This window comes from Panthera tigris, chromosome F2 (assembly GCF_018350195.1).
Source record: "Panthera tigris isolate Pti1 chromosome F2, P.tigris_Pti1_mat1.1, whole genome shotgun sequence".
Taxonomy (NCBI): Eukaryota; Metazoa; Chordata; class Mammalia; order Carnivora; family Felidae; genus Panthera; species Panthera tigris.
Window position 1 is genome coordinate 44776994 of NC_056676.1, and position 25908 is coordinate 44802901.

The 25908-nt window shown below is 36.0% G+C and overlaps 1 protein-coding gene across 17 annotated transcripts in view; it reads left to right on the forward strand.

Annotated features, from left to right (window-relative positions):
* VPS13B (vacuolar protein sorting 13 homolog B) overlaps positions 1-25908 on the forward strand; it is a 798280-nt gene that overhangs the window by 25659 nt on the left and 746713 nt on the right. The window lies entirely within an intron of this gene.

Here is a 25908-nt window from a genome sequence, read left to right on the forward strand (position 1 = left end):
AACACTTACATACCACACCATGTGCTCATCCCAAGTGCACTCCTTAATCCCCATCACCTATTTCACCCCTCTCCACTCCCACCTCCCCTCTGGTAACTGTTCTCTATATTTTAAAATCTTTTTCTTGGTTTGTCTGTCTCTCTCTCTCTCTCTCTCTCTCTCTCTCTCTCTCTCTCTCTCTTTCCCCCTTTGCTGGTTTGAATGGATAAAGAAGCTGTGGTGTATATATACTATGGAATCTTAGCCATAAGAAAGAATGAAATCTTGCCATTTGCAATGATATGGATAGAACTAAAGAGTATTATGCTAAACAAAATAAGTCAAAGAAAGGCAAATATATGATTTCACTCATACGTGGAATTTAAGAAACCTATCAAATTTCTTTGAAGTTTTGGCATCAGAAACTGATTCTTTGTTTTCTTTTTTGTTTTTCTGACTTCCTTTGACCCATCTTACATTTATTTTTTAATATTTTTTTCTTGTAAAAGTGTAATACTTTTTTTACAGTTTCTAGCAAAAATTAATCTGGAAAGCTAATAAGTCTGATAGCAACATATTATAAATTTTTTCATTTTCATCTTACATAAAAGTAGTGTCTTTTATTTTTATTACTTTTTCCTTAGCTCCTATTTTACTTTCAGGTTTAAAAAATGCTTTCTAGGGGTGCCTAGGTGGCTCAGTTGGTTAAGCGTCTGACTTTGGCTCAGGTCATGATCTCACAGTTCATGAGTTGGAGCACTGCATCGGGCTCTGTGCTGACAGCTCAGAGCCTGGAGCCTGCTTCAGATTCTGTGTCTCCTCTCTCTCTGACTCTCCCTATCTCGCACGCACATGTGCGTGCTCTCTCTCCCAAAAATAAATGTTAAAAAAAAAAAAAATGTTTTCTAGAATCAAATGAGTTGATGAGTATTATTAAATTGTTACACTTAAATTACTAATTTATTAAACATTAAGGCAATCTTAGTGTATCCTAAATATAACTTCGGTATCTGTGAAATTAAGGTTATTTATGATGTTAAAATCATTTCCTATTTTAAGAAGATACTTTGAGTTTCATATCAACCCACTAGGCTCATCTTTTTTTCCTTGTATGAAATCTTTGATTCCAAATCTTTTATTATCCAATTTAACTGATATAGTTTCTGGAAGTAAGTAGACCGATGTTATAGTCCCATGAGAATTTATTTTGTAAACTTAAAATACATGGGAGATTGATTTAGAAATCTGTGAGATAGTTATATTACAGCAAAAGTTTTATTTTACATTTATATTTGGTAATTCTCAAATGGTTCTTAATCATCATCTGTTCCTGGAATTTACATTTTTTTTTTTTTTTTAAAGTCTGGACTTGGTTATACCACCCATGGAGTGCTCCATATTAAGAGAAAAAGAAAATCCAGACACTATTTTTTTCAATGGGAAGGTGGAAGTTTCAAGGCCAAATGTCCCATAAGAAACACATTTTAAAAGAGGCAAATTACGACTAATTATAGAGGCTGCAGAAAAGATTTGTAACACATGACTTAGTGTAACCTAGAACTAATATTTGATATTGGACCATGCAGATGGCTACTGCAGGAATGATCAGATTTCCTGCTTGCATGGTATTTGAGACTTGAATTTTGTGGTGTGTACAGCAAAAGGTCAAGTGTCATGAATGTAAACTACTCTCAAAATAAGTATTTTTTGCAGATGTTTAAAATTTTGAGGTAGAAAGGATTTTTGAAAATTATAGTTGACATTTGGACAAATTATTCAGTAGTGTACATCCCCAGAGAGTAATACTTAGGTTAGTGATTGGAATTAATTTTTCAGGAAGACAGTATAGATGAAACATATTTTTAAGCACTTTATTTTCCTATTTTAAGTTTTGACTAGTGTAGGAAATTAAGTTAAAAATTACACATGTACTAATAAGACTGAATGAGCCCATATTAAATTATTTCAAGTTATTACATTGTAGAATCAAAATGAAGAAAATACTTTGTAAATACAATTAGTGTGTGATGGTTGGTTAAATGAAGGGATTGTTTAGAGTTCTAGATATGAATCTGTTAAAAATACTATTGATACTTGAGAATGTAATAAAATACAACTTAAAAGTTAGAAATCTGAGGTCTAATTCTGAAAAGGTCATTATAAAAATATATTGCTAAATGCCTTGATAAGAAGGCACGTCTAGTCTGTAAAGTTCAATTTAATTCTAACAACATTTGTTGATTTCCTATCCATCAGTGCCTTGAAAAGCATTGCCAAGATATTTGTATAATCTTCTAAGGAGACTTAGAAACAGAGATTCATTATGATTGAGGGTGACTCTAGTGATAATAGTTACAATATACTGCCTTAACATGTCTCTGTAAGTAGTTTTATAGAGATTTTTTTTCATTGACAAGGTGACCCAAGTTGTTGTGTTAGGTAAAATAAAGGCCGCCTTTATGTCCACACTGAATTATTTTTGACAGATATTTCACTGAGAATATTTAACTTTACTCTGAGAGACATCTGTCATCATACCCACCTTTTAGATTCTTCAGATTTTGTTACTTGTGAACTGTTGTTTTTGTTTTGGACCTTACAGAAATTTATTCATGACATATCGTCAGTGGTCCAGGACTGATTTAACTAGCTCACTCTAGTGTAATCATAGAAATACCTGTGGATCCAGCATTAACTAAATGCTCCTATCCTTTTGCATATTCTTGCTTTTTAGCCTCTGTGGGTCTCATCTGTAAAATAGGGCAAAACTTGCTACATAGTTCTTATTCTAGTGTATATGCTTTCTTTGCTCATTGTATTAGTAAGTCTTATAAAAAAGGCTTCTTCAGCTTGAAGAGAGTAGTAGTAGATTTGTTTTTAAAGAACTTATTTATTCTGATCTTTTAATCACCTAGAAAGTAAGAAAAGAAAAACTTAAAATCTTTTGACCTGATAAATGTAACCATCTTCAAGTCTGTTTACAGAATACTTTTCATAAAAAAAAAACTTAAAATCTTTTTATCTAAACCAAAACTTTAAAATATTAGTAAAAACTAGTGAAAAGGAACAAAGCTTTTTGTTTATGTGCTTTTTTAAAAAAAAATTTATTTTTTAATTTACATCCAAGTTAGTTTATAGTGCAACAATGATTTCAGGAGTAGATTCCTTAATAACCCCTTACCCATTTAGCCCATCCCCCCTCTCAAATGCCTCCACTAACCTTTTTTTGTTCTCTATATTTAAAGAGTTTCTTATGTTTTGTTCCCCTCCCTGTTTTTACATTTTTGCTTTCCTTCCCTTATGGTCATCTGTTTTGTGTCTTAAAGTCCTCATATGAATGAAGTCATATGATATTTGGCTTTCTCTGGCTGACTAGTTTCACTGAACATAATAGCCTGTAGTTCCATCCACATAGTTGCGAATGGCAAGATTTCATTCTGTTTGATTGCTGAGTGATACTCCATTGTATATATATACCATATCTTCTTTATCCATTCATCCATCGATGGACATTTGGACTCCTCCCATAATTTGGCTATTGTCGATAGTGCTGCTGTAAACATGAGAATGCTTAAGATCTACTCTTAGCAAATTTCAAGTATATAATATAGTATCATTAACTATCGTCACCAAGCCGTACATTAGAATCTCAGATCGTGTTCAGCTTGTAACTGGGAGTTTGTACCCTTTGACTAATATTGCCCATTTCACCTGGGACCTGTCAAATGTTATTCTACTGTTTCTATGAGTTTGACATGTTTTTATTTTTTTATTTTTTTTTAGATTACACTAAGTGGAATCATAATGATTCTACACCGTATTTGTTTTTGTCTGGCTTATTTCACTTTGCACAATGCCTTCCAGTTTCATCTATGTTGTTGCAAATGGCAGGATTTCTGTATCTTTACAGCCGAATAATATTTCCCTGTGTGTGTGTGTGTGTGTGTGTGTGTGTGTGTGTGTGTGTGTGTGCGCGCGCGCGCACGCTCCCTCCTGTCCGTGTCCCCACTCACCCATTGATGGACACTTAGGTTATTTCCATATCTTGGCTATTGTGAATAATGCTGCAGTGAACATGAGAGTACAGGTATCTATTTGAAATAGTGATATTGTTTTCTTTTGATATATACCCAGAAGTGGGATTGCTGGATAATATGGTAGTTCTATTTTTTTTCTCCTACATTTTTTTTTCTTTTTCTTTTAACTTGTTTTATCTTTTGTTTTTTTAAATTTACATCCAAATTAGTTAGCATATAGTGCAACAATGATTTCAGGAGTAGATTCCTTAGTGCCCCTTACCCATTTAGCCCATCCCCCTTCCCCCAACCCCTCCAGTAACCCTCAGTTTGTTCTCCATATTTATGACTCTCTTGTGTTTTGTCCCTCCCTGTTTTTATGTTATTTTTGTTTCCCTTCCCTTATGTTCATCTGTTTTGTCTCTTAAAGTCCTCATATGAGTGAAGTCATATGACTTTTGTCTAATTTCACTTAGCATAATACCCTCCAGTTCCATCCACGTAGTTGCAAATGGCAAGATTTCATTCTGTTTGATTGCTGAGTAATACTCCATTGTATACATATACCACATCTTTATCCATTCATCCATTGATGGACATTTGGGCTTTTGCCATACTTTGGCTATTGTTGATACTGCTGCTATAAACATGGGAGTACATGTGTCCCTTCAAAACAGCACACCTGTATCCCGTGGATAAACGCCTAGTAGTGCAATTGCTGGGTTGTAGGGTAGTTCTGTTTTTAATTTTTTGAGGAACCTCTATACTATTTTCCAGAGTGGCTGTACCAGTTTGCAGTCCCACCAGCAGTGCAAAAGAGATCCTCTTTCTCTGCATCCTTGGCAACATCTGTTCTTGCCTGAGTTGTTAATGTTAGCCATTCTGACAGGTGTAAGGTGGTATTTCATTGTGGTTTTGATTTGTATTTCCCTGATGATGAGTGATGTTGAGCATTTTTTCATGGGTCAGTTAGCCATCTGGATGTCTTCTTTGGAGAAGTGTCTATTCATGTCTTCTGCCCATTTCTTCACCGGATTATTTGTTTTTTGAATGTTAAGTTTGGTAGTTCTATTTTTAAATTTTTGAGGAAGGTCTGTACTGTTTTCCGTAATGATAATACCAATTTACATTACTACCAACATTGTACAAAGGGTCCCTTTTTTAGCATTCATTATCTCATGTCTATTTGATAATAGCCATCCTAAGAGGTTTGAGATGATACTTTATTGTGGTTTTGATCTGCATTTTTCTGATGGTTACTAATGTTCGGTGTGTTTTCAGGTACCTGTTGGACTTGTGTAACTTAAAAAAAATTTTTTTTAATGTTTTTATTTTATTTTTGAGAGAGAGAGAGAGACACAGTGAGAGCGGGGGAGGGGCAGAGAGAGATGGAGACAGAATCTGAAGCAGGCTCCAGGTTCTGAGCTGTCAGCACAGAGCCCAACGTGGGGCTTGAACTCATAGATTGCGAGATCATGACCTGAGCCAAAGTTGGGTGCTCAACCGACTGAGCCACCCAGGCACCCAAACTTTTTTTTAATGTTTTTTTTTTTTTAATGTTTCTTTATTTTTGGGAGATACTTATCGCGAGCAGGGGAGGGGCAGAGAGAGAGGGAGACAGAGAATTCGAAGCCAACTCCAGGCTCTGTGTTGATGGCTTAGCACAGAGCCTGATGCAGGGCTCAAACCCATGAACTGTGAGATCATGACTTGAGCTGAAGTCAGATGCTTAACTGACTTAGCCACCCATGTGCCCTGGGCTTGTGTAAATTATTTAGAAAAGTTTATTCTGTTCCTTTGCTCATTTTTAATTGGAGTGTTTTTTGATAGTTTAGAAGTTGATTTTTCATAATTTTGTTACTAACCCCTTATCAGATATATGGCTAGCTAATATATATTCTCCCATATCACAGGTTGGCTTTTCATTTTGTTTATGGTTTCCTTGGCTGTACAGAAGCTTTTTAATATGATGTAGTCCCACTTGTGTGTATATGTGTGTGTGGGTTGTTTTTTTTTTTTTTTTTTTTTTTTTTGCTTTTGTTGCCTGTACATTTGGTCTTGTCTCCAAAAAATAATTGCTGTGACCAATTTCAAGGAACCTTTTCCCTTAGGTTTTCTTCTAGTATCTGTGAAGTTTCAAGTCTTCCACTTGAGGCTTTAATCCATTTTGAGTTAATTTGTGTAACTGGTATAAGATAGGAGTCTATTTTCTTCTTCTTTTTTTTTTTTTTTTGTACGTGAATATCCAAATTTCCCAGCATGATTTGTTGAAGAGACTATCCTTTCTCCATTGTGTGCTCTTGGTGCCCTTGTTAATGATTAGTTGACCCTATATGTATGGGTTTATTTCTGGGCTATCAATTGTTTCATTGATCTATGTGTCTTTTTAAAAAATTTTTTTTAATGTTTTATTTATTTTTGAGAGACAGAGCATGAGTGGAGGAGGAACAGAGAGAGAGGGAGACACAAACTGAAGCAGGCTTCATGTTCTGAACTGTCAGCACAGAGCCTGACATGGGGATCGAACTTAGGAACAGTGAGATCATGACCTGAGTCCAAGCTGGATACTTAACCTACTGAGCCACCCAGGCACCCCTATGTGTCTGTTTTTATTGTTAGTACCTCCTGTTTTGATTACTATATAGTTTGTAACATATTTGAAATCAGGAAATGTGATTCCTTCAGCTTTGTTCTTTTTTCTCAAGATTATTTTGGCTATTTGAGATCTTTTTGTGGTTCTATATGAATTTGTTTTTCCTACTTATGTGAGAAAATGCCATTGAAGTTTTGATAGGGATAGCATTGAATCTGTAGATCACTTTAGGTATTTTTTTTTTTTTTTTTTTGATGCTATTGTAAATGGGAATGCTTTTTAAATTTCCCTGATAGTTCATTAATAGCTTATAGAAACACAACTGATTTTTGTATAGTATTTACTTTGTATCTTGTAACTTTACTGAATTTACTAGTCCTACTAGTTTTTTTTTTTTTTTTGTAGGAGTGTTTAGAATTTCCTATATGTAAGACACTGTCATCTGCAAACTGATAATTTTACTGCTCCCTTTCCAGTTGGATGCCTTTTATTTCTTCTTATTTCCAAGTTGTTCTGGCTAATACTTCCAGAATTATGTTGAGTGGTGGAGTGTGGGCATCTTTGTCTTATTCCTGTTCTTATAGGAAAATGTTTCAGCTTTTCACCACTGAGTATGATATTAGCTGTCATGTTGTCATATATGGCCTTTATTATGTTGAAATACATTCCTTCTATATTTAATTTGTTGAGAGTTTTTTTTTTATCATGAAAGGATGTTGATTATGGCCAGATGCTTTTTCTGCACCTAATGAGATGGTATGATTTTTATCCTTCATTTGTTAATTTGATGTATTATATTTATTAGTTTGTGTATATTGAACCATCGTGGCATCCCAGGGATAAATCCCACTTGATCATGCTCTATGAGTTTTTTCATGTGCTGTTTAATTCAGTTTGCTAATATTTTGTTGAGAATTTTTTTTTAACATTTATTCATTTTATGAGAGAGAGAGAGAGAGACTGAGCACGGGTGGGGGAAGGGCAGAGAAAGAGAGGGAGACAAAGAATCCGAAGCAGGCTCCAGGCTCTCAGCTGCCAGCACAGAGCCCAACGTGGGGCTTGAACCCATTAACTGTGAGATCATGACATGAACTGAAGTCGGATCATTAACTGACTAAGCCACCCAGGTGCCCCTCTTGTTGAGAAGTTTTACATCTTTATTCATCAGGGATACTTGCCATACTTTTTTTTACAGTGTTCTTGTCTAGGTTTGGTATTACAGTAATGCTGGACTCCTAAAATGAGTTTGGAAGTATCCCATCCTGTTCATATTTTTTGAAGGGTTAGAGAAGGATTGGCATTAATTCTTCTGTATATATTTGGTATAATTCACCCGTGTAGTATTTTTTTGGGGCTTTGTTTCGTTTCTTTAAAGTTTTTGTTTTTTATTTTGATTATGACAGGTGCACTTATTAATCCCCGTCAACTCTTTAATCCATTTTCCTATCCACCTCCCCTCTGGTAACCATCAGTTCTCTTCAGTTAAGAGTCTATTTCTTGGTTTGTCCTTCCCTTTTTGTTCCCCTTTTCTTGTTTGTTTTCCTTCTTAAATTCCACGAGTGAAATCATATGGTATTTGTCTTTCTCTGACCTCTTTCACGTAGCTATTATATTCTCTAGCTCCACCCATATTGTTGTAAGTGGCAAGATTTCATTCTTATTTATAGCTGAATAATATTCCATTGCATATGTATATCCCACATCTTCTTTATTCATCTGTAGATGGACACTTAGGTTGTTTCCATAATTTGGTTATTATAGATAACACTGTTATAAATATTGAGGTGCATATCCCTTTTAATTCGTGTTTTTGTATTCTTTAAGTACCTAGTACTGCAATTGCTAGATCATGGGGTAGTTCTATTTTTAACTTTTTGAGGAACCTCCATACTGTTGTCCAGAGTGGCTGCACCAGTTTGCATTCCTACCAACAGTGCAAGAGGGTTCCTCTTTCTCCACATCCTCACCAACACCTGTTGTTTGTTGTGCTGTTGATTTTAGCCATTCTGACAGGTGTGAAGGGTGATATCTTATTGTATTTTGATTTGCATTTCCCTGATGATGAGTGATACTGAGCATTTTTTCATGTGTCTTTTGGCCATCTGGATGTCTTTTTTGGAAAACTGTCTAGGTCTTCTATTTTTAAACTGGATTGTTATTTTTTGGGGTGTTGAGTTTGATAAGTTCTTTATAGATTTTATATACTGACCCTTTATCAGATTTGTCATTCGCAAATATCTCCTCATACTGAAGGTTGCCTTTTAGTTTTGTTGATTGTTCTCTTCACTGTGCAGGACTTTTATGGTTTCCTGTATCACATTTAGGTCTTTATTCATTTTGAGTTTATTTCTGTCTATTTGAAAAGAGAATGGTTCAGTTTTATTCTTTTTCATGTAGCTGTCCAGTTTTACCAGCACCATTTGTTAAAGAGACTGTCTTTTTTTCCATTGGATATTCTTTCCTGCTTTGTTGAAGATTGACTATATGAGTTCATTGCTGGGTTTTCTGTTCAGTTCCATTCATCTGTTTGTTTTTATGCCAGTGCCATACTGTCTTGATCACCACAGCTTTGTAATATAAATTGAAGTCTGGAATTGTGATGCATCCAGGTTTGCTTTGCTTTTTCAAGATTGCTTTGGCTATTGGGGATCTTGTGTGGTTCCGTACAAATTTTAGGATTGTTTGTTCTAGCACTGTGAAAAATGCTGTTGGTATGTTGATAGGGATTGCATTAAATTTGTAGATGACTTGGTTAGTATAGACAACTTAACAATATTTATTCTTCCAGTCCATGAGCATTGAACATCTTTCTGTTTCTTTGTGTCAACTTCAGTTTCTTTCTTCATTGTTTCATAGTTTCCAGAGTACAGGTCTTTTACCTCTTTGGGTAGGTATATTTCTAGGTATTATATTATTTTTGGTGCAATTGTAAATGGTTTTTATAATTTGTCTTTCTGCTGCTTCATTATTGGCATATATAAATGCAGCTAATGTATGTTGATTTTTATATCCCATGACTTTACTGAGTTTGTGTATTCTAACATTTTTTGTGGTGGAGTTTTTGAGTTTTCTGTAAGAATATCATGTCATCTGCAAATAGAGTTTTACTTCTTCTTACTGATTTGGATGCTCTTTATTTTTGTTGTTTGATTGTTTTAGCTAGGACTTCTAGTACTGTGTAGATTAAAAGTGGTGAGTATCGCCATCCTTGTCTTGTTCCTGGATCTTAAGGAAGGCTTCTCAGTTTTTCCCCATTGTGGATGATTGTTAGCTGTGGGTTTTTCATATATGACCTTTATTATGTTAAGGTATGTTCCCTCTTGACCTACTTTATTGATGGTTTTTATCATGAAAAGTGGCAGTACATTGTCATATGCTTTTTCTGCTTCTATTGAAAGGGTCATATGGTTTTTACCCTGTTATTGATGTGACATATCACGTTGATTTGCAAATTTTGAATCACCTTTACAACCTATGAATAAATCCCATTTGATTGTGTTTTTTTTTTTTTTTTCTTTTTTGGTTAATGATTTTTTGCAGTGTATTGTTGGATTTGTTTTGCTAGTATTTTGTTGAGGATTTTTGTATCTATGTTCATCAGAGATATTAGCGTGTAGTTTTTTATTTTTTTGTGGTGTTTATGTGGTTTTGGTATCAGGGTAATGTTGGCCTTATAGAATGAATTTGGAAGTTTTCCTTCCTTTTTCTATTTTTCGGAAAAGTTTGAGAATCGGTATTAACTCTTTTTAAAATGTTTGATGGAATTCTTTTGTGAAGCCAACTAGTCCTGGACTTTTGTTTATTGGGAGTTTTTTGCTTACTGATTCTATTTCTTTGCTGGTTATCTGTTCAAATTTTCTATTCCTGTATCAGTTTTTGTAGTTTACACGTCTCTAGGAATTTATTCATTTATTGAGGTTGTCCAATTTGTTGGCATATAATTTTTCATAATATTCTCTTATAATTGTATTTCTGTGGTTTTGATTGTTATTTCTCCTGTCTCATTTGTGATTTTATTTATTTGGGTCCTTTCTTTTTTCTTTTGATAAGTCAGGCTAATTATTCAAAGAACCAGTTCCTAGTTTCATTGATCTATTCTTCTGCTTATTTTGTTTTGTTTTGTTTCTGTATCATTTATTTCTGCTCTCATCTTATATCCCTTCTTCTGTTGGCTTTAGGCTTCGTTTGTGTAGGGTTAAGTTTTCCAGCTCTGTTAGGTGTAAGGTTAGGTTGAGAATTTTTGCTTCTTGAGGTAGGCCTGTATTTGCTTTTGCTGCATCCAAAGTTTTGAGGCATTGTGTTTTCATTTGTTTCCATGTACTTTTTAATTCTTATATTTCCTGGTTGACCCATTCATTGTTTTGTAGCATGTTATTTAACCTCCATGTATTTGTGGTTTTTCCAAATTTTTCCTTGTGGTTGACTTTTAGTTTCATAGTGTTGTGGTCAGAAAAGATGCATGGTATGACATATCTATTTAAATTTGTTGAGGCTTGTTTTGTGGCCTAATATGTGATCTTTTCTGGAGAATGTTACATGTGCACTTGAAAAGAGTGCATATTTTGCTGTATTAGGATGGAATGTTCTCAATCTGTTTGTTAAATCCGTCTGGTCCAGTTGTCATTCAAAGTCATTCAATGTTGTTTCCTTGTTGAGTTTTATTTAGATGACTTGTCCATTGATGTAAGTGGGGGTATTAAAGTTCCCTACTATTAGTTTCTTTATTATTGTTTTATATACTTGAGCTTTATTGATTAGTTCCTTTGTTACTGTTTTATATCTATTTATGTACTTGTATGCTTCGATAATAGGGGCTTAAGTATTTATAATTGTTAGATCTTCTTGTTGTATTGTGCCTTTTGTTATTATATAATGTCTCTTTTGTCTTTTGTTATGGTTTTATTTTAAAGTCTATTTAGTGTGTTATAAGTATTGCCACTCTGGCTTTTTTTGGACATGCATTTGCATCATAAATATTTCTCCATCTTCTCACTTGAATCTGCAGGAGCCTTTACGTCTGAAATGAGTCCCTTGTAGGGCACCGTATGGATAGATGAGTCTTGGTTTCTTTCTATCCATTCTGTCACCCTGGGTCTTTTGGAATGTTTGGTCCATTTACAGTTAAAGTAATTATTGATATCTATTTATTGCTATTTTACTACTTGTTTTGTGGCTGTTTCTGAAGATTTTTTTCTCTGATCCTTTATTTCATGGCTTGCTGGTTATTATTTTCTTAGTACTGTATTTGGCTTTTTTTCTTTTTATTCCCTGCATATTTATTAGTTCTTAATTGGTGGTTGTCATTAGGTTTATCTGTAACATATTCTGCATATAGCAGTCTATATTAAGTTAATAGGTGTTGAAGTTTGAACCCATTTTTTACTCCTCTCCTCGTCATGTTTTATGTATATGCTGTCATATTTTACATCCTTTTATTTAGTGAGTTTCTGGACTGCTATTTTACAGAAATATTCATTTTTATTGCTTTTGTGTTTTCTGCCTTCATACTGTCATTTTTGGCCTTTCCAGAGTTCCCCATTAATATTTCTTGTAGGGCTGGTTTAGTTGTCATGAACTCCTTTAGTTTTTGTTTGAGAAACTCTTATTTTCCTTCTATTCTAAATTGTAGCCTTTCTATATAGAGTATTCTTGACTGCAGGTTTTTCCCATTCAGCATTTTGAATATAACTTGCCATTCTTTTCTGCCATAGAAAGTTTATGCTGAAATATCCACAGATAGCGTTTTGGGGTTTCCTTTGTATGTAACTGTCTTCTTTTGTCTTGCTGCTTTCTTGTTTTAATAAGTATTGTTGTTATTTTAGAGTTTTTTTTTTTTTTTTTTTTTTTAAGTTTATTTATTTTGAGAGAGAGACAGTGTGAGTAAAGGAGGGGTGGAGAGAAAGGGAGGAGAACTCCAAGCAGGCTCTGCCCTGTCAGCATGGAGTCCCGTGTAGGGCTCGAACCCACAAAACCATGAGATCATGACCTGAGCTGAAACCAAAGTAGGACGCTTAACCACCTGAGCCACCCAGGTTCTCCTAGAGTTTCTTTTTTTATTTAAGTAAGCTGTAGACTCAGCGTGGGGCTTGAACTCAGGACAACCCCAAGATCAAGACTTGTATGCTTTACCAGATGAGCTAGCCACATGCCCCTTGTCTTGGTCCTTTTAATATTTCTTTATTATATTTTGCCATCTTAATTACAATACATCTTGGTTTGGATCTGCTTTTGTTGATTTTGTTGAGTGTTCTCTGTGCCTCTTTGATCTGGACCTCTTTTGCTTCCCTAAATTAGGGAAGAATTCTGGTATTATTTCATCAAATAAACTCTCTGTCCTCTTTGGTCTCTCTTCTTCTGGCTCTCCTGTGATATGAATATTATTGTTTGGTGGAGTCACTTGAGGTTCCTAAGTCTATTCTCATTTTACGTAATTACTTTTTCTCTCTTATTCACTTTGATCACTATTATTACTTTTCTTCTGTGTCATTCATTCATTCCTTTGCTTCTTCCAGCCCATTCATTACATCAGGTGTTTCTCATTTGGCTTACTGTACCCTTTATCTTTGTTATGTTATTCCTTATATCTGTGTTAATGGTCTCACTAATGTCCTCTACTCTTTTCTTAACTCCCATGAGTATTCTTATGATCATTGCTTTAAATACTTTTATTTAGCTGTGTTACTTTTCTCTGTTTTGCTTTGACCAGAGGCTGTGGCCTTCTTTTGTTATTTCAATTGGGATGAATTTCTCTGGCTTCTCATTTTGTCTCAGTCTCTGTGCCTTTTTCTGTGTGTTAGGAAAGGCAGTTATATCTCCTGTTCTTTTCGTAAAGCCTTATTAAAAAGAGATTTTTGTAGTGCCCAGTTGCGTAGTATTCCCTGTTCCCCAGGGCATGGTGCTTCCTGGAATGTCTCCAGTGTGTGGTTCATGTGCCCTGCTGTTTAGTCCTGGCTGCTTTATCTTTCAGGCCAGTCATCTTCAGAGGCTCTCTCTTTGCCTTTTGTGGGCAGTGTTTGGTCCCTGGCCTGCATATGATGTGTTTTAACGAGGTGTGCTGTGGTCTGCCTCTGAAATGAGACTTGTTGCCTCTGCTGCTGGAACTGAAGACTTGCAGCATTCCTGAGTCAGGAGACAGTGTTGGCAGGGGTTTGGGCTGGTCTTTTGGGGAAGGGGGCCCTCCACTCTGACGAAAGTGTGACTGGGAAGGGTGGTTGCACAGAAGTGTTGTGGGTGGGGCTTTGTGTAAGGGTTAAGTATTGAATGTGGGCGCTGAGCTGGTTCTGCAGGTGGTTCTGTGCTCAAGCTGAGTGGCAGGGGAGAGAAATGGTGCCTGCCAGCCTCTGTATTCCTGGTGGGGTCTCCTTGAATGTTGCCTCTCTGGGACAATCTCCAAGATGAGCAACTAATCTTCACACTGGGTGCCCCAGGCACTCTTGAGATCTGATGTTTCCATGCTGTATGTCTGTAGGCTGTTTGCCCTGCCTTTTTTTCCAAGAGCAGCCTCAATGTCCTCTGAGCTATCCCAGAGCCAAGCACACTGACCTTTAAAATTCTAGGCTTTAAGCCCTGCTCGTTGCCAGAACCCAAAGAAATTTGAGCCCTCTTGCTTTCTAAGTCAATTGCTATGGAGATTCATTTTCCTCCTGTGCTCCCCTGTGTGCTTGTTTGTCTCTTACCCTTCTCCATAACTGGGGCTCATTTCCTACTACAGCAGTGGCTATCATCCATTTCTTTCCCAAACTCTGTATCTGTATTTCCTACCTTCTTCAGTGTGGCCTCTTTACTACTTTTAGTTGTGGAATTTGTTCTGCCAGTCTTCAGATTGATTTCTGGGGTATTTAGGATGATTTGGAAGGCAGCTATGCTCACCACTATACTACCAACGCACACTTGGATGATTTGATAGTTATTTAGTTGTATTTGTGGGATGAGGTGAGCCTTGGGTCCTCCTCCTCTGCTGCCATTTTCCCCTCTGAATTTTGGGACATTTTAGATTATTGATAGACATCCTAACTAGTTGTGGGTCTATTCAGATTTTATTTTCTTTATGATTTATGTTTCTAGGTTATGTTTTTAGAAATGTATTCACTCCTTCTAGGTTATGCAATTTGTTGGTGTATAATTGTTCATAGTAGTCTCTTATGATCCTTTATATTTCTGTGGTATCAGTTATAAAGTGTCCTCTTTAATTTTGGATTATTTTTATTGGTCTTTTCTAGCGAAAGGCTTGTCAATTCTTTTTAAGAAGCCAACTTATTTTGTTGATCTTTTTCTCTTGTCTTCCTAGTTTTTATTTTACTTATTTTTGCTCTGATCATTGTTATTTCTTTCCTTCTGCTGTCTTTGGGCTTAGTTTCTTTTTCTGGTTCCTTGAAGTATAACATTGGGTTGTTTATTTGCAATCTTTGTTTTTTCTGAAGTAGCTACTTATTTGTGTAAACTACCCACTTAGAATTGCTATAGCTGCATTCATAATTTTTTGGTATGTTGTGCTTGCATTTTTGGTTGTATCTTGTTAGTTTTTATTTCATGTTCGAAGTCTTGTTTTGACACATTGTTTCAGAAGCATGCTTGTGTAATTTTCACATATTTGTGAATTTTGCAACTTTCCTCCTGTTCTTGATTTCTGATTTCATTGTGGTTGGAAAAGATACTTAGTATGATTTCGGTCTTGATTTCAGTCTTCCTAAATTTGTTAATACTTGTTTTGTGACCTAACAATGTGTTCTATCCTGGATGTGCACAGAAGAATGTGTATTGTGTTGTTTGATAAAATGTTCTGTATATGTTTGTAAGTTCCATTTGGTGTGAAGTATAGTTCATGTTCAGTATTTCCTTATTGATTTTTTTGTCTCTGGGTCCATTGTTGAAAGTGGGGTATTGAAGTCTCCTACTAGTATTGTGTTGCTGTATAATTCTGCCTACAGATGTGTTAATATTTGTTTGATACATTTAGGTGTTTTAATATTGGGTACATATATATTTACAGGGATTATATCCTCTTGATGAATGGACCCTGTTATCAGTGTCTTTTGTTACAGTTTTTGAGTTAAAGTTTACTTTGTCTAATTATAATTATACCTACCCCTGCTATGTTTTTGTTTCCACTTGCACCAAATGTCTTTTTCCATCCCTTAATTTTGAGCCTCTGTGTGTGCTTAAAGCTGAAGTGAGTCTGTTCTAGGCAGCATATAGTTGGGCCTTTTTTTTCTCTCCCTCTGTCTTTTTTTTAAGTAGGTTTCATGCCTAGTGTGGTGCTAATGGAGGGCTTGAACTCAGGGACCCTGAGATCAAGACCTGAGCTGAGATCAAGAATCAAGACACTTAACTGACTGAGCCACCTAGTCCCCCCCCTCCCCTTTTTTTCATCCATTTAGTCATTCCATTTCTTTTGAGTGGAGAATTTATTCACTTTACCTTTAAAGTAATTATTGATAAGTGTGGACTTATTGCTAACATCTTATTGTTTCCTGATTGTTTTGCATTTCCTTTGTCTATTTCTCTCTTCCTTTGAGTTTTGATGATTTTCTATAGTGGCATGCTTTGATGCCTTTCTCTTTATTTTTGTGTATATAATAATATGTTTTTGTTTTATGTGATCATGAACTTACATAAAACTGTTATAATCTACTTTTTTAAATGCTTATTTATTTATTTATTTATTTTTTGAGAGAGTGTGAGCAGGGGAGGGGCAGAGAGAGAGGGGGACAGAGATCCAAAGCAGTCTCTGCACTAATAGCAGCAAGCCCAATTCAGGGCTGAAACTCAGAAGCCATGAGATCATGACCTGAACTGAAGTTGGATGCTCAAGTGACTGAGCCACTCAGGCACCTCTGTTATAATCTATTTTAAGCTGATAAAGGCTTAACTTCTATCATATACAAAAATGTTACCCTTTCATCACTACCCTCCCATATTTTGTTTTTGATGTCACAATTGACATTGTTTATATAGTGTATCTATTAACAAATTGCTGTAGCTATATTGTTAAGATTTTGTCTTTTAACCTTCATAGTAAAGTGATTTGTACACACTACTGTTACAGTGTTAGAGTATTCTTAGTTGATGTACTTTACCAGTGAGCTTTATACTTGAATAGGTTTTCATGTTCTCTATTTAACCTCTTTTCCTTTCCTCTTGAAGAATTCCTTTTTAACTAATGCAGATCTAGTGATGAAGTCCCTAACCTACTCCTCCCCCCCCCCCCCCCCCCCCCGCCCCTCCTGTTTTTTTCTTTGGTCTAGGAAACTCTTGACCATTTCTGAAGAATAGCTTTGCCTGGTTGCCAAACAAGATATATTCAGTGCTTTGAATATATATCATCCCACTCTCTCTTGGTTGAGAAATCCACTGATAGCCTTATGTTTTTTTTTTTTTTTATATATGAAATTAATTTCTTTTCTCTTGCTGCTTTCAAAATTTTCTCTTTGTTGTTAATTTTTGACTGTTCTATTGTAATAGGCTTTTGTTGAAGTCCTGTTCAAGTTGAATCTGTATGGAGACCTATGAGCTTCATGTTCCTGGAAGTCCATATCTTTACTTCCATTTGGGAAGTTTTTGCTATTATTTCTTTAAGCTTTCTGTCCTTTTACTGCTCTTCTCCTGGCACTTCAATAATGTCAGTATTGTTTTGCTTTATGGTATCTTTTAATTCACATAGTTTACTTCACTCTTAAATTCTTTTTTACTTTTCTTCCTCTGAATGGTCCATTTCAGATGATTTGTTCACAGATCCTCCTGCTTGATCAAATCCGGTGTTGATATTCTGTATTAAATTTTTTAAATTATTGTATTCTTCAACTCCAGACTTTGCTTGGTTCTTTTCTCATGATTTCTGTCTTTCTGTTGAACTCCTTATTCACATTTTGTCTTCCTGATTTCATTGAGTTTTTGTCTTCTTTTATAGTTCACTGAACTTCCTTAGAACAATTCTTTAAAACTTTTTTTTTTCTGGAAATTTGTAGATCTCCATTTCTTTGTCATTGGTTACTAGAAAATTTGTTCTATTGGTGATGTCCTGTTTCCTTGGGGTGTGTGTGTTCTTATAGACTTACATTGATGCGTACATGTTTGAAGCAGTCGTCTCTTCTATACAGAATGATTTTGGTAGGGGAAGACCTTTACCTGTGGGTGGGTACAAGGGCTCTGGCTGGCTGAAATGAGGTAGTTTTGGTCTGTGGCAGGCCTAGTTTTATAGTCTGTGCAGCTCAATCAGCTGAGGTCAGCATCAGTAAAGGTTGCAGGAGGCCTCAATGGCATATTGCTGTGGTGTCAACAGCCATGGCAAGGGCGTTGGGGTGTTCAGAGGCAAATGCTCCTGGGGAACTCTGATACCTCTTCTCTGATGGGGCTTGTCATGGTTGAAAGTATACGATTTGGCGCCAGGCCTGATTAGCGTGTGCCTTTGAATCAACATCTGATGGAAAGGTGCCTGTGGGGGAACCACAGAGATGATGGAGTCCAGGTCTTTGGGTGGCTTGCATTGGTGGTGGCTTTGAAATTCGAGATGTGGGCATGCAGTGAGTGTTGTGGAGCGGAGGTCTTCACAGGTTTGTGAGGAAAGATGCTGGCTTTAGGGTCCTAGGTGCTGGCTGGCCTGCAGGGGTGCTGGCTCTTTCTAGTACCTGAGATAGGGGTATACTTGGAACAGCTGTGTTACCAGGGTCTTGAGTGGCATCATGCATGGAGCCAGGGTCAGATGTGTAGACCTACATGGAGCAGATGTGGCTATGGAGTCTGAGGTTTCCTTGAGTTTTGGGGGTACAGTTGCAGCCCTGGTTCTGGAGCCGCACAGTAGCAGCTCCATCGGGGAGCAGTGCAGCTGTCTTCTCCCAGGGGTTTGTGGTGGTGACAGCAGTTGGTCATGTGACAAAAGCTTGCCCATGTCCTATGGAGCAGGGTGCTGGAGTCCTCCAAAAAATAATATATGGAGCCCTCAACTGCAAAAACTGGGGGGAGTCTATGGCTGTCCTGAGGGCCCTTGAGGTCTTCAGTTGCAAAAGATGATGGGATCCATATTGTGGCTGATACTGAAAACAGCTGCCCTTCTTTGTCAGCTCTCTGCAGACATCTCTAAGCTGATCCCCCTGGTGATTTCTTTTTCTAGATTCTTCCTTCTGTCTCTCTCTTTCTCTCTTTCTTCTTCTCGCTCTTTCTTTCGTTCTTTCTTTCTCTCTGTTTCTCTTTCTCTCTTTCTCCACTGTGTTGCTCTAGGTTCTTAATTGGACTCTGGTGCCCTTCCAGGGATGTTTTCATTTGTGGATAGCTGTCGTTTAATTGTTGTTTTTATGGGGGGTTGAATGTTGGTGCTGGTATCTTCTACTCTGCCATCTGATTTCACTGTCCCTTATATACACTCTCAATGCTTTTCTTTTGTTGGCTTAATTTGCTTGAAAATCATCTCAGCAGGTTTTGTTACTTAATTATAGGCATAATGCTTTCTAATGGTTGATGTCATCCTTTAAGTTTGCAGAATCATCTGTCACGTCTTTTGAAAAATGTAGGTACTATTATTTCATGTACCTGCAGGTTCTGCTAGAATGTGAACTAAAGTGAAAATATTTTCATGTTTGTCATTGTAACTCAGAAATTGTTTTCTGATTCCCATAAGTACACTTTTCTTAAACACATGTTTAGATCAAAAGCCAGTAATCAGTTTATTTTAAATCAAATTTTGGTTCATTAATATTTGGGCTTTTAGATTTGCTGTACAGTATATTAAACTTGCGTAATTTCCTATTCTAATTCCTACGTATGTGGTTACAATATCTTCTGAGTCTTTTAAGCAACAAATTAATTTCCTCTAAGATTTTTCTCAGATATTCAGCAGTCATTGAGTGATGAAAACTCCTGCCCTAAGTTTGGAAAAGTTTGGTAATGCAATAGGTTTGTTTTACCTTTCTGTACCATACTTGCATTTGCATAGGTTGAAAGTAGGATTTAGTTTAATTCTTGGGACCCAAATGTTGAACACATCCAGGATTGATTTGATTTGAAGTATTACTAAGAAAAAAATTAGTCCTGATGGTCTATAGATTTTGGTGGCCTGATTGAGCCATGATATGTTGTTACTCTTAATTGTGACATTTTGTGTAGTGTTGCTTCAACACTTTTTATAGTTTCATCTTTCAGGTTTATTTTGTTTTTTAGAAGGTCTGTGTCAGATCAAACTAGTATCAAAGATGGGGGGGGGGTGCCTGGGTGACGTAGTTAATTAAATGTTCAACTCTGGGTATTGGCTCAGGTTGTGATCTCACAGTTGTGGGATTGAGCCCTGCATCAGACTCTGTGCTGACAGCACAGAGCCTGCTTGGGATTCTCTGACTCCCTCTTATTCCTACCCCCCTGCTCATGCATGTGCGCGCGCGCACTCTCTCTCTCATTCAAAATACATATGAAAAAATAAAATCAAAGATAGGACACAGCTGTTTTAATTTGAATGTCTGCTTATGACAAAAGGCTTCAGAATTATTTTTTTCAGTGTAGAATAGTAAATCTTTCTTGGATTCTATACCAGTGTCTACTCCCCCTAGTAGAACTTTCCTGAGATCTAGAGAATTTCTATAATTCAGAGCATACATGTCTTCCCTTTATTTCCATTCAGTCAGGATTTTTCTTTTTCTTTTTACCAATGTGCTAACAATGTTGAACATCTTTTATTTGCTCTTGGCTGGTTTTAAATTGGGTTGTCTTTTGTTGTTGAGTTTTGAATTCTTTATATATTCTGGATACTAGGGCCTTAGTAGATATCATTTGCAAGTATTTTCTCCCATTGTGTAGGTTGTTTGATAATTTCCTTTGCACAAGAGTTTTTAATTTCGATAAAGTCTGATATAACCATTTTTTGCTTTTGTTGCTAATGATTTTGATGTCCTAAGAATCCATTGCTGTATCTAAGGTCATGAAAATCTCCCCCTATGTTTTAAGAGATTTAAATTTTTAGTTCTTATATTTCAATTGTCAATCCATATTGAGTTAAATTTTGTATAAAGGTCCAACTTTATTTTTTTGTGTATGGTTATCTAGTTATCTGATCATTTGTTGAAGGGTCCATTCCTTGCCCATTGAATGCTCTTACAACCCTTACTGAAAATCTATAGAATTGTCTATAGAGTTTATTTCTGGATTCGTAATCATTTCTTAGACAATCCTGTCATCTATAAGTAGAGAAGGTTTTATCCACTTCTAATCTGTATCAATCTTTCTACCCTTTTTTAAATTTAGAAGTTAATATTTACACTTTACTGAATATGCCTCCATGATGCCATTGTAAACACTTCAGCAGTGGTCAGTAGTCCATCACTGTTGCAAAATACAGTGGACACTTTTCATTTACTTTTTAATCATCATTCAACTGGGATAGTTGATACTTTTGATCTGTTTCTGATAACTTCACTTTGGTGGTTCCTCTGATTCTTTCCCTGTCTCTCTTGCACCCTTTCTCTGGCTTGTCTTGTGACTTCTGCCACCCATTCCAAAATTTAAGTTGGAGTTTCCTACATGTTCAATATTTTAATCCTCTTCTGTCCTTGGATAACTTTATTCCCTGTAGATTTAGTTATTATATGTGCTTAATTTATACAATTCTATCTGAGAGTCCAGTCTTACTTTCTGAGTTCTAACACCAAGAGCAAAACGGATCTTTGCTTGTATGTCCTATAGAATATTCCAAATTGAATTAATCTTAAACCTCAAATCCTTTTTCTCCTTATATATTTTTCCTATTTGAGTGAACAGTTCCATTAATTGCCTTCAATCAAAACCAGAAACCCCGAGGCCATCCTTAATTTTCTGCATTGCTGTTACTCATTTATTCATCAATCTCTGGATTCTACTGCTGTACTATCTTTTTTTAAAAAAATTTTTAGGGGCGCCTGGATGGCACAGTCGGTTAAGCGTCCGACTTCAGCCAGGTCACGATCTCGCGGTCCGTGAGTTCGAGCCCCGCATCAGGCTCTGGGCTGATGGCTCGGAGCCTGGAGCCTGTTTCCGATTCTGTGTCTCCCTCTCTCTCTGCCCCTCCCCCGTTCATGCTCTGTCTCTCTCTGTCCCAAAAATAAATAAAAAACGTTGAAAAAAGTTTTTTTAATGTTTATTAATTTTTGGGAGAAAGCAAGAGAGAGGGAGCAGGAGATGGGCAGAGAGAGAGGGAGACATAGAATCTGAAGGAGACTTCAGGCTCTGAGCTGTCAGCCTGACATGGGGCTCGAACTCACAAACTGCGAGATCATGACCTGAGCCGAAGTTGGACACTTACCTGATTGAGCCACCCAGGCGCCCATACTATCTCTTGAATATTTAAGGCATCATTTTTCACACTGCCTCTAGGAATGATATTCCTAAATTGTTGGCTGGATTGCTTAATTCTTGTGCTTAAAATTTATTAATGGCTACTTTCCTGTTGCTTCTACAGTTCTCAATCCTTTTAGCCTTTCCTCCTGGATCACTTCTCTTCTCTCCTATTTCAGTTTCTCTAAATCATTTGTAGCTTGCCATACTGACACTGTATTATTTATTATGGTAGCCTCTAAAGAAGTCTAATAAGCAATTTATTTATACACATGGGTAGTAGATGAGAAAGATTTGAGTACCATTTTTGTTGTCTTATTAATAAGTCCAGATGCTCTATTCCCATTAATATATTGGCAAGTTAGAATACCTTTAAGTTTAGTATAAGCGGTATCTTAAACTGTCTTTTGCTCATGTAAAAATCCATTGGAAAATTCAATTCCTCACTATTTATGTAATCTACTTGATTGGTGAATTTCACAATTTATGTTTTGCCCTTGGCTTTCCTATATTCTCTAGAGAACTTTGACTAATTTTAATATTAGCATAAGAAAATTTAATAGAGGCAAATCTACAAAAAAATTTCAATTAATGTAATCAAAAATTAAATACAAATTCTTCTTAGTTTTCCATTGCGTTTCAACACTGCTATTCTCTTTGATTGGCACATAGATGATCAGAAATTGTATATAATAGTTGTGTGTTATTCTCTCTGACAACATTGAATTTTACTTGTATTACATGAAAAGGCAAAAAGAGAATATTGTATTTAATTTCACTTGCTTTATTATTGTTTGCAATTGGCAGTGATAAAAATCTCCCAAGATATGCAAAATTAGATATTACAGTTTATGTATAGAGTTTGACATTTTTCCAAACTGAAGTATTGTGTTGATATTTTTATGTAGCTATAACAATATAATAAAAAAGCCCATCATTTGTAAAGCAGTAGATGTTTTAAATGTTTAATTTACTTAGGTAAAAATGATTTGTGTTCTTAAATTCTATTGAAGCTCTGTTTTGACATGTGGATAAGCTGTTTAGCTTGACATCATCATTTAAAACATTTTTGTTCTGCCTATCTAGTGTAATTCCTTATGATGCCAGGTATTATTTAAAAAGACATATTCTAGCTTTAATTTGCTACTACTTTCTTGCTGATAATGATAGAACTTTATCTTCTAATTTTTTTTTTTTTTTTTTTTTTTTTTTTTAATGAATATCTCTCTGCCTAAATTGGAAAACTTCAAGGGCAATGAGTATGGTTTATTTCTTTCCACATACTGGACATATGACGTTGGATAAGCAAATAGAATTTGATTTTATTTTCACTTATTGGGGGAGAGAATACCTGTAATCTACTTTGTACAGCTATAGTAAGAAAAAATAGAATAAATCATAAATCACTCTCCAGATTATTTTAATTTTTTATTTAAAAAAGATTATTTTTTACCAGTTACAAAGCTTACATATTTTTAATGGAAATTTGCAAATTGAAGAAAAGTAGCGAAAGCATCTTACATATAACATCACAATTGAAAGATAATCCATTTTCTTCCTTTTGATATGTATTTGATATATATTTAAAAATTTTTAAAAACTGTGGTAAAATATTAGAGTCCTTTTAAACATGGATTAAACGAGCCCTTTTCTTGCATTAACAAAAGGTAATACAGCTCTTATTAATGTATACAATTTTTTCTTCTACCTTCTAATGAACACATAAGCATTTTCCATATTATTTCAATTCTTAAGTGTTAATTTAGTTTTCACAGTGAGTATTTGCATCCTGACTTTCTTAAGGATTTTTATTAAGAAAGGATGCTGTATTTCGTCAAAAGCTTTTTCTGCATCTATTGACAGGATCATATGGTTCTTATCCTTTCTTCTATTAACGTGATGTATGATGTTGATTGATTTATGAATATTGAACCAGCCCTGCAGCCCAGGAATGAATCCCACTTGATCATGGTGAATACTTTCTTTCCTTTCTATAATTTATTGTCAAATGGGTTTCCACACAACACCTAGTGCGCATCCCAACAAATGCCCTCCTCAATGCCCATCACCCACTTTCCCCTCCCCCCCCCCCCCATCAACCCTCAGTTCTCTATATTTAAGAGTCTCTTATGGTTTGCTTCCCTCCCTGTTTGTAACTTTTCTTACCCCTTCCCCTCCCGCATGGTCTGTGTTAAGTTTCTCAAGATCCACATATGAGTGAAAACATATGATATCTGTCTTTCTCTGACTTATTTCGCTTAGCATAATACCCTCCAGTTCCATCCACATTGCTGCAAATGGCCAGATTTCATTTTCTCATTGCCAAGTAGTATTCCATTGTATATAAAAATCACATCTTCTTTATCCATTCGTCAGTTGATGGACATTTAGGCTCTTTCCATAGTTTGCCTATTGTTGAAACTGCTGCTATAAACATTGGGGTACAAGTGCCCCTATGCATCAACACTCCTGTATCTCTTGGGTAAATTCCTAGCAGTGCTATTGCTGGGTCATAGGGTAGATGTATTTTAAATTTTTTGAGGAAGGAACCTCCACACTGTTTTCCAGAGCAGCTGCACCAGTTTGCATTCCCACCAACAGTGCAAGAGGGTTCCTGTTTCTCCACATACTCTCCAGCATCTATAGTCTCCTGATTTGTTCATTTTGGCCCCTCTGACCAGTGTGAGGTGGTATCTCAGTCTGGTTTTGATTTGTATTTCCATGACGATGAGTGATGTTGAACATTGTTTCATGTGTCTGTTGGCCAACTGGATGTCTTGTTTGGAAAAGTGTCTATTCATGCCTTCTGCCCATTTCTTCACTGGATTGTTTGTTTTTTGGGTGAATAATTCTTTTTATATGCTGTTGAATTTGATTTGCTAGTATCTTGTTGAGAATTTTTGCATCCATGTTCTTCAGAGATATTGGCCCGTAATTCTCCTTTTTAGTGGGGTCTCTGGTTTGGGAATCAAGGTAATCCTGGCTTCATAGATTGAGTCCAGAAACTTTCCTTCCATTTCTGTTTTTTGGAACAGCTTGAGAAGAATAGGTAGTAACTCTATTTTAAATGTCTGGTAGAATTCCCCTAGGAAGCCATCTGGCCCAGGACTCTTATTTGTTGGGAGAGGTTTTGTTTTGTTTTTTTTTTTCAATTTTGTTTTCAAAAATTTTTTTCAGCTTATTTATTTTTGAGAGAGAGAGACAGAATGTGAGCAGGGGAGGGGCAGAGAGAGACGGAGACACAGAATCCGATGGGGGCTCCAGGCTCTGAGCTGTCCAGCACAGAGCCACACGCGGGGCTCAAATTCACAAATCGCGAGATCATGACCCGAGCCAAAGTCGGATGCTCAACGGACTGAGCCACCCAGGCGCCCTGATGTTGGGAGAGTTTTGATAACCGATTAAATTTCTTTGCTGGTTATGAGTCTGTTCAAATTTTCTGTTTGTTCCCGTTTGAGTTTTGGTAGTGTGTGGGTGTCTAGGAATTTGTCCATTTCTTCCAGATTGTCTAGTTTGTTGGCATATAATTTTTCATAGTATTCTCTAATAATTGTTTGTATTTTTGTGGTATTGGTTGTGATCTGTCCTCTTTCATATGTGATTTTATCTTTTTGGGTCTTTTGTCTTCTTTTTGAGAAGTATGACTAGGGGTTTATTACTTTTGTTTATTCTTTCAAAAAACCAGCTCTTGGATTCATCTGTTCTATTTGTTTTTGATTCTATGTTACTTATTTCTGCTCTGATCTTTATTATTTCTTCTTTTCTGCTGGCTTAGGGTTTTCTTTGCTTCTCCGTTTCTAGTTCCTTTAGGCGTGAGGTTAGGGTCTTCATTTGGGATCTTTCTTGCTTCTTGAGGTAGCCCTGGATTGCAATGTATTTTCCTCTTCTTAGGACTGCCTTTGCTGCATCCCAAAGGGTTTGGACTGTCGTGTTTTCATTTTCATTTGCTTCTGTATATTTTTAAATTTTTTAATTTCCTGGTTGACCCATTATTCTTTAGTAGGATGTTCTTTAACCTCCATGTATTTGGAT